Source organism: Bombus fervidus, chromosome 1, assembly GCF_041682495.2.
Source record: "Bombus fervidus isolate BK054 chromosome 1, iyBomFerv1, whole genome shotgun sequence".
Taxonomy (NCBI): Eukaryota; Metazoa; Arthropoda; class Insecta; order Hymenoptera; family Apidae; genus Bombus; species Bombus fervidus.
Genome location: NC_091517.1, coordinates 13,803,805 through 13,821,786, shown reverse-complemented (window position 1 = coordinate 13,821,786; position 17,982 = coordinate 13,803,805). Strand labels below are relative to the sequence as shown.

Genomic DNA, 17,982 nt, shown 5'->3' with positions numbered 1-17,982 from the left:
TGCAGCAGCTTCTATGAAGTTATCGAGGATTTTTTATATTTCATTTTTAATTCTTATCAAGGAGATTTTATTTAATACAAGAATTTTCCAAAAATGTTTAGCAAAATCTTTATACGTGTATACGACTAATTGATATACAAGTGGAAGGAGTACACTTTCAGCAATATCCGATTAACCTTTGAAACAGTTTCTTAGAAACTTGCGTCGTATCGTTTAGATCGTGGCACGATCTCGTTCGTCAGCTAAATTCCTGCGCGCTGCGACTTGTGAATAAAGGATACAGAAAGAAGGAATTATATTTCCATAAATGCTCGTCTGGGACGCGTAAAAGATGTAATTTCACGGGGGAATTCCAGGTTGCTGAATTAATAAAAAAAACATCAGCTTTATCTGAATACGCCCCTTAATCTATCGTAGTATTATTATTTCAGTTTGTAAATCAACATATAAATTTACCGGTTGATATCTTTAGCTTGAAATTTCATTATATTTATTTGTTGTTTCGAATGTAATTCCAAAAACATAAGTTACGATTACTAGCCCAGAAATTCACACAATTTTATTTTATAAATTTCAGTTTATAAATAAACATATAAATTTACCGGTTGATATCTTTAGCTTGAAATTTCATTATATTTATTTGTTGCTTCGAATGTAATTCCAAAAACGTAAGTTACGATCACTAATCCAGAAATTCACACGATTTTAAATTTCACACGATACTCTAAATTAAATACCAAAGTTTTTATTTAAACGATCAATAATTACCAAAGTAAAGTATGGATTGCCAAGAATACAATGCATCGAAAGAAAAGAGCAGCACGATGATGGAACGGTATTTCACTGGAAGGAGGAGAGAAGCTTTTCCGTAGTTTACCCAGCGTTTCTCGCGAGCATTCCGCACTTTGTGCTTTAGCGTTTGTTCCGTTAAATTGCTTTAAACGCTATCGTGGTGCTCGAATGGAGCAAACGACCTGCTATGGTGTTAACCTTTCGTTGGTCAGGCTATAACCTTTATCTGGTGACAAAATCGGTAATAATCTCGACCAATGAGTACCACCTCTGGCGACTCGTATTTCGAGAATTTCGGCCAGGGAATTTCGTTCGCAAAGTTATCTGAATATTTACGAGATGTTTGTTCGGATCAGACTTGCAGCATTCGTTGTAAATAAATGTAAGTGTATACATAGGTGTGTATATATATATATACGAGTTATTTGTTTGAGTAAAAAATTTCGACGATAGCAAAGGGCTGGGGTTGTCGGGTACCGTTATCGTCCTCGGGTAAACGGTTCTTCTTTCTATTGCAATTGTACAGAAAACGAATGTCTCCTGCAGTGGTACATACTGTAAATATCAGTTTGCCTTGACTGAGCACCAAGTCGTTACAGACGATTTACGATCCATTCTGGAGGCCAAACTGTCCTGACGCAACATAAGCATTAATGTTCGGAGGACGATTACTCGATGTGTTACTAGGTCACTGTTATTTCTTGAACCGAGAAGATAAAACTAGCTAAGTCCTTTTTGGATGAAATAATATCTTTTAAATAGATCGTAAGAGATAAAACAGAAAACTGAGCTTTTCTCATACAAAATACATTTCTTTTTAAATATAAGTAGACTGAGTTATTATTTACACATGTAACAAGTATTAGGCTGTCCGGAAAGTTTCTTTCGTTTTATAAGGAAATGATAGACGCACAATGTTTTTTGTTTTATATTAGTTTTCTGAATTATGCATGAACATAATAATAGAAATATAACGAAATGGATCATACCTAATTCAATAAAATAATATAAAATAGAAATTGTTGTTCATCTATTATCATCTTATGAAACGAAAGAAACTTTTCGGACAACCTAGTATCTGTTATTCGTAGGAGGAAATGTTTTCTGATTATTGAAAAGCTTAAGATCTAGCAAGTTTTCGGGATATTGCTTCGGAATACTCGAGATTTCTTGTGTCATAAGTAGCAAACTTATTGATTTTTGTTAATTCTTATTTTGAATAATTTTATATTAATAAATTTGCGGCAGTGAAATTATGAAGATTGATCGAACATGCATAATTTATCAAGGATACCAGAATTATGTTAGAAGATTAAGGAACATAGCGTACTCACGGAAACCTACGTCTGACATATTGTACAGCTTGATTCCTGTCTTACGCATGCAGACGTATGCTGTGGCTCGGAAGATTCAGATCGCATTTAATGTTCATAATTTCTGAAATAAAACAAATTAAAAGATAATGTGCTTGCATTCTGGTTCAGTATTTCTTATTTCTAGTAGGTTTAATAATCGTTTGTTTGCTTCTGCACAATAATATGTGTCTTTTATCTCCGTGAGTGAAAATATTTTATTACTCTTTTGTACAACTGCTATTATACTGTTTCTTAGATTATGGAATCTTTCAATTCGAAATTATTTTATTTCCGCTCAGCAATACTCTTGGGAACATATGCCCGACAGTGACCGAATGAAAGAGCTTCTTTCTAGAAACACGTGGAAGGAAAAGAAGAAACAGAATCAATGAAAGAGGAAGAAGATAATGTCAGAAGTTAAAATAAAAATACAAAACTGTGCAAGCAGAACCTAGATAAGCGGAAAAAGATTTGCAAGCAAACGAAAGAAAGAAAATAAAAAAGGAAAGGAGGATAGTGAAATAAAAATAGGATCTTCCATCCTGCGCCATCGCTTGTCTTCGATTTCTTCCAGCTATTGGTAGTCCTGAAGGTGTAACGTAGGTATATAAAAGTTGGTTTACGATCGAATCACGCGGCCAAACCGACGCGACCCAAAATCGATGAGAACTCGTAAAAGTGCATCGATTCCTTCGTCGGCGAGCATCGGTAAGAAGAAGGCAAATGAAGGCTTAGAGAAGAAAGGGGGTTTACGTCTAGAAAGATTGATTCCAAGATGTGGGGAAGTGGTGCCTGTCATTTGCTCGTTCGGCTTAACGAAATGCGTCCCGTCGTATCTATCCACTGCATACTAAGAAAACTGACCAAGCTTACCAATGCGGACTGCAAGCTCTCAGACGTAAAATTTTCTAAAACCAATTTTTGCGGTCTTTGATGAAATGGATTTGATGGAATATTCCAAGGAATTTTCAAGATATCTACATTTGATATCTAACTTGCCACAGATAAATTTTTATAAAGTTATGAATAAGAAGACGAGAAATTCTTTCGAGATATCTATATCGTAGAGATTTCTTTAAATTTATTATTTCAGAGATACTTTTAAGATATCTGTATTTCACATCTAGATTGTAATAAAAAAATTTTGGGTAACGTTATGAACAGAGAAATAAGAGATTAATTTTTTATAAAATTATACATCGGTGGCCTATATTATAAAGAAATTGTCCCAAATATATACATACGTCTTCTATGGCTGATGATTGACTAAAATCGACATGGACTATAAGTAACGTACCTGTCCTTTATAATATAATTGGTTCCTACGTATCCTAAATAATATTTCAGCTCCTAACCGACACATTCAAAACGTTTTCCATTATACATCACATGTTCCTATATCCCAGATTCCCTTTTTCTTATGAGTACAGTCATTTTCACCAACAGCCACTTTCGTTCTTCGGACGACATCACCGCATATACCCACAAAACCTACCAAACATCAGCGAGACGCAGTGTCACTTGCACCATTATAAGCTGAACAAGCCACGTAACACGAGCGCGTTAATACGCCCGGCTTCCAAAATCTGCTCGCCAAAATCCCGCGAGACAAAAATGAACCTCGTTATACTCAACACGAACATTCTCCGTTTTCGAACAATAGAAGCAAGTCGATCGGCCTGGAATCTGTAGATAAAAAAGACAATTGACTACTAGAAAGAATAAAACGTGGTCCTACAGAAGTGCTATCACATTTGATCTCTCATGAATGCGAGAATAAAAGCGTAGGAATAAACAGGAGTACGTAATTTTGTGAAATAAGGGTAACGAAGAACGAGCTCTCTTCTTGTTTCGTCGGAGTTATACGCGTCCCCGATGGTCGTACGCTAAAAAACATACGCGAGCCAGGCGTAGTCGTAAAAAGAAAAGGTTATGCCTGGTTTTACACCGGACCATAAGTGAAATGTGCATCCGGCGGCGAAGCTCTCCCGTTACGTATATGACAGGCCAACTTTCGGGTGAACTCGGGCGCGCGGATTTACACGTCCGCGAAATCACTACCTCCGTTCAGCGAGCGTGGAACCGAGCTACCGGTCGCTCATTGTGTGTACGTTACGTCTTTAGCCTAGTTCGTGAACAGACGCACGCTGTCGTAATCCCTTCGCTGGTTTATCGCAAAATTTCCGAATTACGCGGTCGCGTACACACGCGATGTACAAGATTCAACAACGCGGCGCGGAGACGCGATGAAATTTACGCGGTTTCCGCGACGGTGAAACTTCACGAAATGAAGATAGTTCGTGTTTCTACCAGTTACTTTTCGTTACGTTTTGTGTCTAGCAGAGGCAACTGGTTGATGGAGGGTTGATATATATTAGATCGATTTCTCATTTTTTATTGAGAAATATTTAGTTGATTAGCTCGGTACTTGAAGAGTAGAAATATGTTATTTTATGAATAGTGAAGATGTAATGGTATGAACTATTGAGTATTTAAATTTGACAATTAAGTTGAGACATTAATAAGTTAGACTTTAAGGTAAACATACAGGTTATAGGAATTAATATATTATATGTACAAACGTTAGATAATAAGACATTAAATCTAGAAAATGTACGAGAAAGTGCAATCATATATTTTATGTATAATACGACAAAATTGCAAGCAAACCTAGATCTAAAACTTAGAACAATATAGTAAAGTCTCATTCATATTAATCAAATTACTTGCGGTTGAAGAAAACGAGAAATGATTTGATGACTAAGGAGGAAGATAGAAATTTAAAACAACACTTCAAACCAGACATATTACTAGTAGAAGACCACTAGTAAGGTCTCAAGTTGTTTGAATTCAGATAAAAGAATCATACAGAAAACCATACGCGTCTCTGTGCATATTCTGCTTCGTCAAACGTAACAAAATTCATCGGACCATGACGGTAAACGAGGCCATTCCATACCCATAGGCTCTCCCCGAGTGCAATCGTCATAACGACGACACGACACAGCAACTCTCTCATCACTTAGAAATCTATGTCATCAAAGAGAACGGGTTAATCTCCTTTACGTGGTCCGGATGAAAATTCATGAGCTAAGTAGCAGGAACCCGGAGCAGGTTTCTTCGAACGTAGAACCGAAACGTATTTCGGAGAGTGCACGGTAAATATCTGCGGGACCCTTTTAGTTCGGCAAACGCGTGTTAACAGAGAAACCACGAGAGATAGGAAGAGAGAGAAGGAAAGAAAGAGAACACCGTTAGATATAATCGAGAGGGGCTTCCGATGGTCGAGACCGATGCGACGGTGGCTGGGGACAGGATAGCGTTTTCTCTAGCTGAAAGTCGCTTTACTTCATAATCGCCCAGTTACACGGGGAATTACCATCGTCGTGGGGCTTGCGACGTCGAGTACTGTGAACGTGTCTTTAATCCAAGGAGACTCGCCTCCGCTTCGTGGAGGGGGTTTGTGGATAAAAGGGGCGAAGGTACGCAGAGAAGGGAATGACAGAAAGAGAGAGAGAAAGAGAGAGAGGATAGGCAAGTTGTGGCAACGTAACAGCCGGCAACCTTTCCTTCCTTCGACGTGCTCTCTCCGCATTAAATATGCATGCCTGACTTGACTGCGTCCTGCGGGAAATGGAGATTTTATTACTCCGGTACAACCTAATGTCTCGTGCAACTTTGAATTACCGTTGTAGGACGAGGCTACGCAGACGCTTAAGCGCTTCATAAACGTTATTACTAACGTAGGACAACGAGAGCTGTGTGCTTTCCACAATCATACGTTTTGGTAAAGGTGAGAGGAATTGCTTGTACAAGGTGACTAAGTAGTCTTATTAGCAGTGTTGACGCTTTGTGCCGGTTTAGCAGCTGTTCTGAAAGAAAATCTTCGACTACTGCGATTATTCATAAGTTCGTGGTAAATTATTTCTAGGAAGGTTGTATTTTAATTGAACGGAGAGATCCCATTGTTGCGATAAGAAAGTCAGTGAGCGTGCATCTACATCCATATATATTTATCGCAGAACGATTTCATTAAATATGCTTGTTAATCTCGAGTATTTGTGGACTCTCGCTCGCTTTGAACGCGGGCGGATCATTTTAAAATTCCTAATCTACACACAAAGATAATTATTGATATTGCAATTATCATCAAACGATTCACGAAACTAGCAACATTTCTCGTTGAATATGCAAATTTTCTTCATTACTGAATATCCTGAAGAAGAGAAGATGTTTTCCTCCCTACTATCCTGGAATAAAAAGCCTGTACTTCTGTATGAAATGACTAATAGGTTCACCGATACTGCCATAAAAGAAAGCAAAGAGGGGAGGAAAGCCATTTTGATTGAAATCTGCTGGTGGACTCACCGACGAGGCTTCCTAACATACCAGTGACTTTGATGTCAGAAGAATGAAAATCCAGACGAGACTGGTAAATATTTTCCAAAATTCTATTTCTGGTAAGGAGCGTAGAACGATGGTAATGAAATTTTAGAACGTTTCATATGACGCACATAATATATTCATAAAAGTTATCCGTAAGTGCTCGTATAGTTTCGTGAACCTGTATAGCCTAGAATTATAGGGGCGTTTGAATAAAATTAGCGATAGAGGAACGCGATAGTCCTCATTATTCGATGGAACACGTTAATATATGGCTGGTCACACGTGTCGGTTGTCCGTGATTGTACATGAACAATAGAGTTCGACGTAGTGCAAACAGCCGGCGTGTTATTATGAGTTAGAAGTGTATAAAACTGGCGACAATGACACCGATGATAGCGATGACGCGTTCATTATCCGTGATTCGACCGGATTGTGCGGCTCTATCGGCGGGTCTCAGTTGATAAATGCGGTAAAGAGATAGAGTTAATTCGGTGTTATCGAAATGCAATTTATGCGCACGCGATTCGGCCACGGAACGCTGGAGGACGCGCGAGAACGCGATATCATTTAACGTCAACGTTCACTGTGGTCAGCGTTGTATGTATCTCTTTTAGATCATCCGTATCGTTGATTCTTCAGTCGACCAGCCACCAAACCACCAGCTCCAATTAATTGATTTATGAAATCTTCCACCGCGATCGAGTGTTACTCGATGGAATGTGAACTGGCGAGATAAGCGAGGTTATACGAGGGAAACAATGCTATTGTTTGCCCACGGATACGCTAATATCTCTTCATGAAACCCAGTTTATTGTACGTTAATGTATAGTTAGAACTTTTAATGAAAGTTTCTACATGAGTTTCTCAAATTTGCAATTTTAATAGAACAGTAAAATTAATGCATAGCTTAATAGAATATAATAATTGAGCTCCTCAGAAGCCAAATTGATCAACATACACAAGTACGTGATCAATATACGATTCTTAATACACAAATGATGTACTTTCATAAATTTATTTATCCTACGGAAATGACATAAATAACAGTGAATTCTGAAATTAAAAGTTAAAAAACAGTGTTTGTAATATCGTTACATTTGTATTACATATTTTTCAATTTATGGGGTTTATTTAATATAACTTCTGAGCGGCTCAATTAATAAACTATATGTCAAACGAATATGTCTTCTTCCCGAATCGTTAATGTTTCTCCTTTTTTAGCAAAGAATGCTCAAAAGACACTGATATAAAATATATTCTTATAAAATAATAATCCAGTTTGTTATCCGTAATATCTTCACTGAAAAAAAGATCTAATCTCGAATCTCAAAATGGAACTCTATTTTTGCGATACATCTTTCTATTAGCTATGTGAACCGATTTATATGCATTCAGCGTATCAAAAAAAAAGGAACACCGTACATAATAACCTATTCCATAGAATTATAAAATGATCCAATAAATTATTTCGTCCTTATCAATGTTTACTTGTACCTTTTCATACGTGACTTGAATGCTTACTCGTACGTTGCTTGCACCTTTCCTTCGTACGTTCTCCTCGGAAAAACGACTATTCCAAGAAATCTTGCAAACCAACCAGCATACCAATCGTGTAACAGATACTCCATCTCCCGCGAAATGAGCCAGTAAAAGCATGCCAAGGGTTTTTCGAGCGTGGAGGACGTTCTCCGGACAGGCAGTCCGGAGCAACAGCGGAGAGCTTTCTTTCACGGTGTTCTATTACCCGACTTCAGCTTTGGTGTAAAATCTTAAAGCCCTCCCAGAGTCTCGTGTTCTCCCATTCCTTCATAACGTCTCGTTAGGAAAGACGCCCGAAGATAATAACGACGCGACATAACTAAGGTTATTCACGAGTAACAACGTCTCGCATTTGGAACCAGAACGTGAGTGGATTTCGATGGCCCTTCGCGTTGTATTCTACCTTGTCAGTGAATGTATGAACGGTGGTGTGCGTCATCACTCATTCATCGAATGAAAAAACAAGGACGCCTCGCGGCTGGATATTTCAGGCGGCTCGTGTTCAGAACAGCGAGGAAAGGAAACGAAGGTAGTCTCCCATGGGATGCGGTAACGTCGACCTTTGCGTGAACCCTCGCCAAGGTAGCCCTTGTTTTCCTATAAAAGTGAACTACCGTTGCGTGCAATGGCCATGGTTATGCTTGAAATGATAGCGAAAGGAAGGCCACTCTTTCATCCGGTGCACGAATAACCAAATTTGACTACGCACGTGGAAGGGGGACTGTGGTGGCATAATAGGTCACGATATAAAGAAAGGCACTAAATCAAATAAATATTTCTGACCTCGCATAGTGGAAGTTCCTTTCTGTTTAAGGGTTCTGAATATAAACCGGCTCAAGATAGTATTCGAATATTTAACATAGAAAAGTTTTACATCCATACTATATGCGTTATATAAAACTATTGAAATATGTATAATTTTATGTGCTATACTAGATTAGCCGTGTAACACACGTATGTGAATATGAGTATATGGAAGTATGTGTGTGCACAGCGTCTTGAAAAACAGATGAATGCAACTGTTCCGTTGGCAGTCTGGTACAGAAGATGGTGAGACAAAGAGAATGCTGAGACGCGTGCAACTGTATATCGACGAAGATCCTGGAAATCCTTTATTAAATAAATGTAAAACTGTTTTAATATAAATTCTAAGTGTAATCTTAGTGTTCCTTTACTTTTATTTCGGCAATTAAGATCCAGAATTACAATCATATTGTCACGATTATATTGGCAAAACTTAAGATCGATCTGAAAACGTATATAATAGTTACAAGATATTTATTGCAGACACATATCCGTAAAAAATTAAATATCATCTCACTGAATATTTAGATTTATGAATACAATGGATAATTGACAATTTAAATACACTTGCTGTTTCTGCGAAATATATCTGCATTAAATATTTATGAACACTCAAATTTATCTTAAACCTTACGAAATAAGATACGATAGTCTCATTACAGTGCTAATGAAGTTCCAAAATATTTCGTACAGGACACATAACATATTCATAAAAATACAACTATTCAAATACTTTCACGAGTCTATCTATAGATACGTAAATAACGAAAAATCGTCGATGCTGGGCCAACATTTTCGACCGATTTTTTGTTTGCCTGTTCAGTTTCGTTCGTCCGATATCGACTGATGTTTGTTTAATTAGTTTCCTTTATATTGGCACGGAGTATTGGAACGTTCAGCTGGTTTCGCTTAAAAAGCAAATTGCCAGATTGACCTCCGTTTTGTTACTTTTTCGATATCAGGTTAATCGTATACCAATGTACACGTTAGTTTATGCGCGAGCACGTTTTTAATAAACCATTAACAACACAACGTACACGTTGGCTCTTCGTGATGATACATTAACCGCGTATCAATGGTCTGTTTCCTGGATCGTTCGAAACTTATTCTCATCGGGACGGATTTTAATTAGTACGGTGACATTTTACCAAGTATCGTGTGGTGATTTCAGATAAAATTCCTTTGTTACCATGAGACGATATGCATATACAAAGTCGAGGGGGATCCATGGGCACGATCTCTGCTTGTCGCAGTCGTGGTAATAAAAACGCACGCCTCGCGCGTGCTCTTGCGCGATACGCACGAAGGACAGGGCCACCGTTCTCGTTAAATATTTTACGCTCGATTTTACGAACCTTCGGTGGTACTGTTTCTCCTTTTTTTATGAACGGTCACTGTATATCTTGCACGAGAGACATGAAAGTGGCTGTCACGACAACGAACGTGAAAAAAGGTTCGCGCTGCATTGTGCGACAGCGAAAAACCTCCTGTTTCGTCATCATTCAAGAATTTGTGGAACGTTCGCTAAATTGTGAGTATATATACCACGCGTGGCTTTCTGTTGGGTATATCTATATTATTGAACAATGTATCTTCTAATTAGTTTAATGTTTAGCAAATATTAGTCAAATAGTAGTAATAATTTGCGTTAAATTGATTTACTTTAGCTGATTCTATGTAGAATATTAATGTGATATATTACATTATAAATTAAATTAGTAACACGCAAGTTTGGTGGATATTAATTGCTCCTAAATTGATTTTTGTATCATTTATTACATCTAGCCTACGGCCCATAAATATCTGAATATTTGTTAGTGTAAATGTATAATATATATTTGCAATAATTTAACTAAATAAAACTCTTCAATTTAATTGTGGCTCTGATATTGTGTCAGATAATCATAAACAGTTACCAGACATCACAGTAAAAATGGATAAAAGAGGAATAATCGAAGTTGGATAAAAATAGGTGCTCCGTAGATACCTGGGTTCAATAGTCTCAAGCATCCAAATACTGAAATGTCAGTCATGACGTATGAATAAAGAGGAAGCTTTCTAAAGCGGTGTGGAAATTTTTCTTATTTTAATTTTAATTTAATAAAATCAGGTTTGACTCAGCATGGCAAAAAAGGAGAAACTAACAGTAGTTATTTTATAATAAATAAATAAATTCAAGGCAACAAAATGCAACAAAAATATAGATATTTTGGTAAAATTGTATCTAATGTACATATAAATACTTATATACGATAGTATATATGATTCAATCAGTTGATTAACTTAGTTTTAAGTTTTTCCAAGTTCAATTAACGGGAAGAATAACAGACACGCACTTTACGTCTATTCTAATCTATCGTACCCAAACTTCCACTTTTATGCCGTAAAAGTTCTCCCCTCTGTTATCTGCTTAAACTAGCATGCAAAAGCTAATACGACTCTGTCAAAACGGAAAAAAAGGGGATGAATCAGCCGGAACAGTTCGTCGAGAAAACAGTTCTAATTGACTATCTCTGATCGAGAGTTTCGCTACCCTATTTTCTTCTACCCTCGACTAAACCAAATGTCCTGGTGACGGGTGTGTTGCGTCGAATCACCACAGGGAATATCGTTTAACGTTTGTTTACCCGTAAATCGGGCGAGCAGATGTACACGCAAATGCGACTCCGAACTTTTTAGGAATCCTCGTCGCAAAAACGACAAATACGATGATAATTATAAATTTGATTTAAGTAAAACATTTGACAAAATTGTTTGTCACACTTAGAATACCAACAATATAAAAGTGCGCTCTTTCAAATTTTTTTTGCAAAATTAGTATACTATCTTATTCAAAGAAATAATTATGTAACTGAAAGTTCAACGTCACTTTGATAGATTCTAGTTTGTTTTGAAATTTATTAAAATAAGATAAGAGAATCAATCTAACGCGACATGTTTCATATCATATTTTACTGCATTTTTTCTGATCATTTTATATAATTCACTCAATGTATCGCGATACTATGCAACTAATCTGAAGAAGCAGTTCAAACTTAGTCTAACCAATAGTTGGACTAAATACAAAATAGACTGACAAAATACAGCTCAGTATACACCAAGAATAATCCAAGTTCTCGAATTGAACGGAAGAAACTAAACTCAAGAAACAATAACTAATTCATTTTCAAAATCAGTGTTACATATTATATCGCCATGCGTATGCTTTATCGAAGTATACCCTCATCAGCCTCGTTTTTAAATCGTTCGCGGCGCAATATAGAGACGTGCAGACACGCGGGAAGTAGAAACGGGTCGTGTGCCTCCGTTGTACGATCGTTTTTCCGAAGGCGAGACGATGCAATTGCTCGAAGGGATCTCACGCTAGGAATCGTAGCGCGTCGTGGATACGTCGGTTCGTAGTTGTGCCGGTATTCCTTGTTCGAACTCGTTTGTACGGGACGAGGACACCGTTTCGTAAATGTCTTCTCGTATAACGGCTTCTTATTGCCCCACGTACGATACCGACACGACTCTCTGTCCCGTTTCCAACTGAGTACGTCCTTCGATCGCAACCAACCTTCGGTTCTTCGCTTCGCTCTGAAACCTGGCACGGTATTCGATGTAACCTCACCATCCTCTTCCTTTCTTCATTCTTTTAACCGTAGTTCTTGCATTTTTAGCGATTCCAACTACCAGAAACGCCGCATTCGCTTCGAAATTCCGGCTTTTTGAACTGACTCTCTTTACTATAGTACTTCGTGCTCAGTCTCATTCCACTTCCCATCTCTTTTTGGTTCACATATTTTCTTGCTTGTTTGCTTCCCACTAAAAATTCTTTTCTCTTTAATTCACACTTTTTCTTGCCTGTTTGCTTGCCTCTTTCCAGTAAATCTCCTCCGTTTGTTCCTGCTTTTGATCCTCTCAAATCGTACTTCATTCCACTCTGATGTAACTTCGCATTCTACAGCACTCTGAAAAGCTCGTATTCACTTTCTGGTCTTCTTATTTTAGTCTAGTTATACTGATTACGAGAAATTTAAAGTAGTCTACGTTTTTTCGATGCTCGAATATTTTTGATACCTTTGAAATTTTTTACGACTGGTATAACTTTGAAAATGAAAGAACTTCGTACGTTTTAAATCATATTTAACTTCAACTGCGTTCAACCGTGTCTACGTTTATTTCTCACGAAGGAAAAATAAAAATGTCAATTTTTAATTAAATCAGTGATCGGGTCAATTTTAATGTCTGACATCAACTTTTACTACCCTAAAGATAAATACGTATTAAATCTTATTAAATTCATCCGTTTTAACTTCTTCCTTCCTGCTTCGTTCTCGTTCGCCCTCCCCACACTTTTCCACGTTGATCTCCTTCTTGAAATTCCCTTTTACACTTTCTTTTCCATATTCCACTCTCCATGGGGAAGACAAACGCGTCGCGAATTCGCTGTAGCTTCTGGCTTTAATATCTCGGCTGGATGGAGTCGTGATTCTCGCGACTGACTGTCGAAGTTCTCACGCGACGAAAAATGGAAATATACCGTCGTAGTTGAGCTGTTCGAGAGGCTTACGCTTGCGGAATAAGTCGAAGTGATTTGGGATCGATAGAGCGACGCGTTATAGTATACTGAATGTTATTCGCGCGTAAAGGCTTCTGCTCGCGTAGTGCATATTCGTCGCGTCCCCGTGTGAAAATGGAGCAAAAACTAGATCTGCCGTTGTGAAAGCATTAGGCGTAAAATATATTTTTTCCGTGCTTTCTGTACGCGTCCGAACATTCGCGGTTGTGAGCGCAAGAAATGAGTTGCAAGCCAGACAGATAGATTACAAAATGGACTGTATCAACTATATCAACTGTTATATCGTGTCTGACGGTCGCATCACGACCCTTGAACTTTGTGAGACGGGAATGAGCCGTATTCGACGAATGACTGTTCGTATGTATTGGGTTGGCAACTAAGTGATTGCGGATTTTGTCATTAGGTGGTAATGACAAATGAACTATAACTACTCTGTCGTGTCTGGCGGTTGGACCACGACCGTTGATATTCGTAAGGCGGAGCAAAATTGTGCGCTACAACTGACTGTTGGTATCTGACCCTGAATCTGCCTCGTCATGTCCGGCAGTCATATCACCACCTGACCTTTGGTTTACATAAGATGGAAGACAACAGGTATTGGCGAGTGAGTCTTCGCATCTGCCCCGCAGTTGTTCGCTCAAGATGGAAGTGGGGGTTAAAAGTAAAAAGTTTGCTCCTCTTACCGAATGTTTTATGATACTGTTGACCCGTCAAAAGTTTTTCGACCCTAGATCCCTTTCAATGATTTCAGACGCTTTCTGTAAAAAGGATTATTTCAGGTGCAACCCCATGTTAATGTATGCTAAATCGTTTGTACAATGAGATTTAATGGAAATATTTATTATCATTATCGTTATTCCTATTTTACTTTGTCCAACTGGATCAACTACAATTAAAAAAAAAATACTTTAATTAAAAAGCAAACGCAATATTTTTGTCCTCCTCGATGTTATTTCTTCTCCCTTTTGCACAATACAATAGCCATCGTAATTTTTATGAAACGTTACCCCCGTTCCGTGGATGACGTTTAGTCGTTTCAACCAGTGTTTCCCATCCGTAAATTTTTGAATACACGCGAACATATTTAGAGAAGTATTTTATTTGTAATCGTCACGCGAGGCGAAAAAGCTATCGATTTTGACCGTGGTGTACAGATTTATCGCCATTATGTGCTTAAATTAAAGTAATAGTTCCCTTATTTGTATATTGTTAATTTAGGATTGAAAATATTAATGCGATTTTAAAATCTGTGCCACATGAATTCCAATTTCACATGTTGCTCATACACGTGTAATCCATTATCGCAATTAGAGTCAGCTAAATATGGAACTTTTTCCCATGCGAAACAACTAATTAAGTATTGTTATCTATGCAATCTACCTCGAGATCTTAATTTTTTGAATATATTTCAAATTCTCGAAATTATAAAATATTCGACTATTTAAAAAAATATTACATTTTTTAGTACATAGCATTGCGATTAATATAAAGAATATTTAGAATTCCCTTCTTTAGATAATTAACAATTTATTAGCAGCAATGTGACTAAAGGTTCGCAATATTTGCTTCGATACGTATCTACCAAGTTTTAGTATCTGTAAATATTATATATTTATATATTTTAATATTTTTCTTATTAGGCATCGTATCTGAGATTAAAAGTTAATTCCCGCAATCATGTAATACGATCGACATAACAACCCGTACAATTCTCTCTATCTAAACCAAATAAAAAGAAACATTTATAGTGCTCGTCAAGATGACAAATATTACATACACCTATAAAACATTCACACAGTCTCGCGTTTATTACCTCATCAAAGATACGATAAGCATCAAAGGTTCAAACGCGTAGCAAGCAGATAAAACCTAGGGAAAAAATAAAAGCAGGAAATAAAAGGTCGAAAAAAAAAAGACTAACGAACGATAATCACGAGAAGAACAGAGTCAATTCAAACACGCGACTCATCAGCTGTACTATTAAACACACCGCGCTGTTATCTTTACATGTGTCGATGAACGCTTGCGCGCGCGTTTGACCTAACACGGTTCCGAGTTAATACGTTCCGCGTTAATTTATACACCTCTTAAACAGTGGCGTGCTCTCGGACGAACAATATCGATTGCTGTCCGGGCACAATCGTTCGCAAACATAAAGCTTCGAATTTGTAGAAGCATTTAGTGCGAAGCACATTACACTAATGAGCGACGAATTATGTACATTGCCGCAAATGTATTGCCGTGCTTGCACATCACGGCCGCGATGCGTCGTTACGTCTGGTAACAATTTCGGACGCGGAAGTATTAATCGTGTCGCGTAAACACGCTCGGCACTGTATAATTTACTGGTTCGCGCGCGCCCGGTTAACGCGATCTTATGCAAGCGAAATTTGTATGGTTGAACGGATGAACGTAATGTCACGTTATTAATTCCTTGACACGCTCCCGTATTTCCATGTCCATCTTTCTCTCCCAATTTTACTCAATCTGTTCACCCAATTCGCGTGTACGAGACTTGTTAGTTACTCTTGTTCGGTGATACGAGATCAAATAGCATAAATAAATTACAATGGTAATTGGACAATCTCGTGAAAACATAGGTACGTTATCGGTCTAAATATTAGGACCTATCTAAAAAGTCTAACAAATTTTACTTCCTTTAATATTTTATATTGTAAGACCAGAATGATACAAACGAAATGGCGGAGTTATAATGAAATAACTAGGAGATAAAAGCAGTGAAAAAAGTATTCAATTTATACGGAATATTTTCAGGTGTCGCAATACTTATAGCTAACAGTGTAAATATGTCAGGTACGTCTAGAAAGTAATGAGACAGATTCCGGTCAATGTCGCGATGATGTTTGAGACGTAATATTTTTACTCTACCTTCAGCAGATCGATTCAGCTAACACGAGCGATTTCGCAGCAATTTCAGAAAAATGTGTTTTAGTGGCACGTTATGGAAATGGAACGGCGACATATCCAGCAGTGTCCTACACTGCACATTCTGTAAATGAATCTTTGGTCAACGAAAGTATTCTTGTGATTCCATAGCTTCCACACGTCTTAGGCTTGAATCTATATGAACTTTTTCTTTTCTCAAACATCAGAAGAATCATTTTAAGGAACATCATTATGGAACTATGAGTAATGTCCAAAACGTCGTAACTGACTAACTGAAAGCAGTTTCGGTAGAAGAATTCAAGTAATGTTTCCAGAAATGAGAGGACCGCATTCGGAGATGTGTAACTTCTCAAGGAAACTATCTTGAAGCGGACGATGTATATTTTTGGTTAAATGGCATATAAACACTTTTGCAGGATCAGTCTCGTTGCTTTTTAGACACGCCGTATATAGAATAACATGCGTTCAGTGTTAGAGTTTGATTGAATAGACACACTGGTGTTGTTACAAACATAGAATCATTGCTTTTAGGATATTTCAGATGATAAGCACATTTTGTGATTACGTTGTGATACGTTCGATGCAACTTCACAACCGTCTGATAAGGTTCTTCGAATTTAGGTATGCGATAGTAAGACAACTGATGTCTCAGAATGTAAATAAAAACCTTTCACTTCGTGGAATATTAACAATCATGAAATCGAAAAAAATGAGTTACTTTACAATGAAAAAGTTGAAGATAAGCCAGCCATAATCTTACAATCCAATACTGATTACGTCAGCCTTATAGAACCATGTCTGGTTGATCTCTGAAACTTCAAAGTATTATCTTATCATCGAGGAATCTCTAAATTCCAAACCCAAAATCGTTGATCCGCTGTTTGATATTTTCAAAACCGAAAATTCCTACCTTCATGAATCCAAACTAAAAGTACGTGTATCAAACTACCATGATACCACGAAACCTCGAGAGTCGCAAAAATCCGTCCTTCAGAAGTAACTGGTTTAAACCACCCTTTAGAGTTCTCATCGAAGACTGCCACGGAAAACCTTTAGATTCGCGTCACAAAGCTGTTAAAGAAGAAACTGAAGAAACTGCAAGGGAAGGAAACGTTTTGAAATAGAGGGTTAGGTGACACGTTAAAGGCAGGGTAGAGAGAAGAAAAGGGATAGTCGATTTCGTGGGACATGTTGTTCGCGAAAACGGCGTGGCAGGAGAATGGAAGCGAAGGGAAGGGAAAGACACATTGGTGGGTGCTCGGGTTTTAGTTGACAGTGTCAGCGTTTTTTAACATACTGCCATTTCGGCGTTTCATCTACCGTGTGTGCGATACCGTGTGCGTGCAGGACCAGGAAATTCATGGAAAATGGAGAGCGTCGCGATACCACGATTCAAATCAGTCATAATTTTCGTATCAATGTAACGCGCGTAACACGTAATCGTCGACGCTATCTGCTAATTTATAATTTTTACCATGCAAATAACAATATTCCGTGTTGAATGAATATCGGCTACATCTCGTTAAAGTGGCTCACGTTTATGTTTTTCTCTATTGCGTTCTGTATAAATAATTTATTACATGCGAAAGTATCGTGCAACTGACGCATTCAACGTTCGTTATTAGAAAGCTATGT

At 37.7% G+C, this 17,982-nt stretch overlaps 1 long non-coding RNA gene across 1 annotated transcript in view; it reads right to left on the bottom strand.

Annotated features, from left to right (window-relative positions):
* The window catches only part of LOC139987217 (uncharacterized), a 145,735-nt gene that overhangs the window by 78,209 nt on the left and 49,544 nt on the right, over positions 1-17,982 (bottom strand). The window contains exon 2 of the long non-coding RNA XR_011799809.1: positions 2,127-2,229. This is a non-coding gene — a long non-coding RNA (uncharacterized lncRNA). The remainder of the gene's footprint in view (positions 1-2,126; positions 2,230-17,982) is intronic.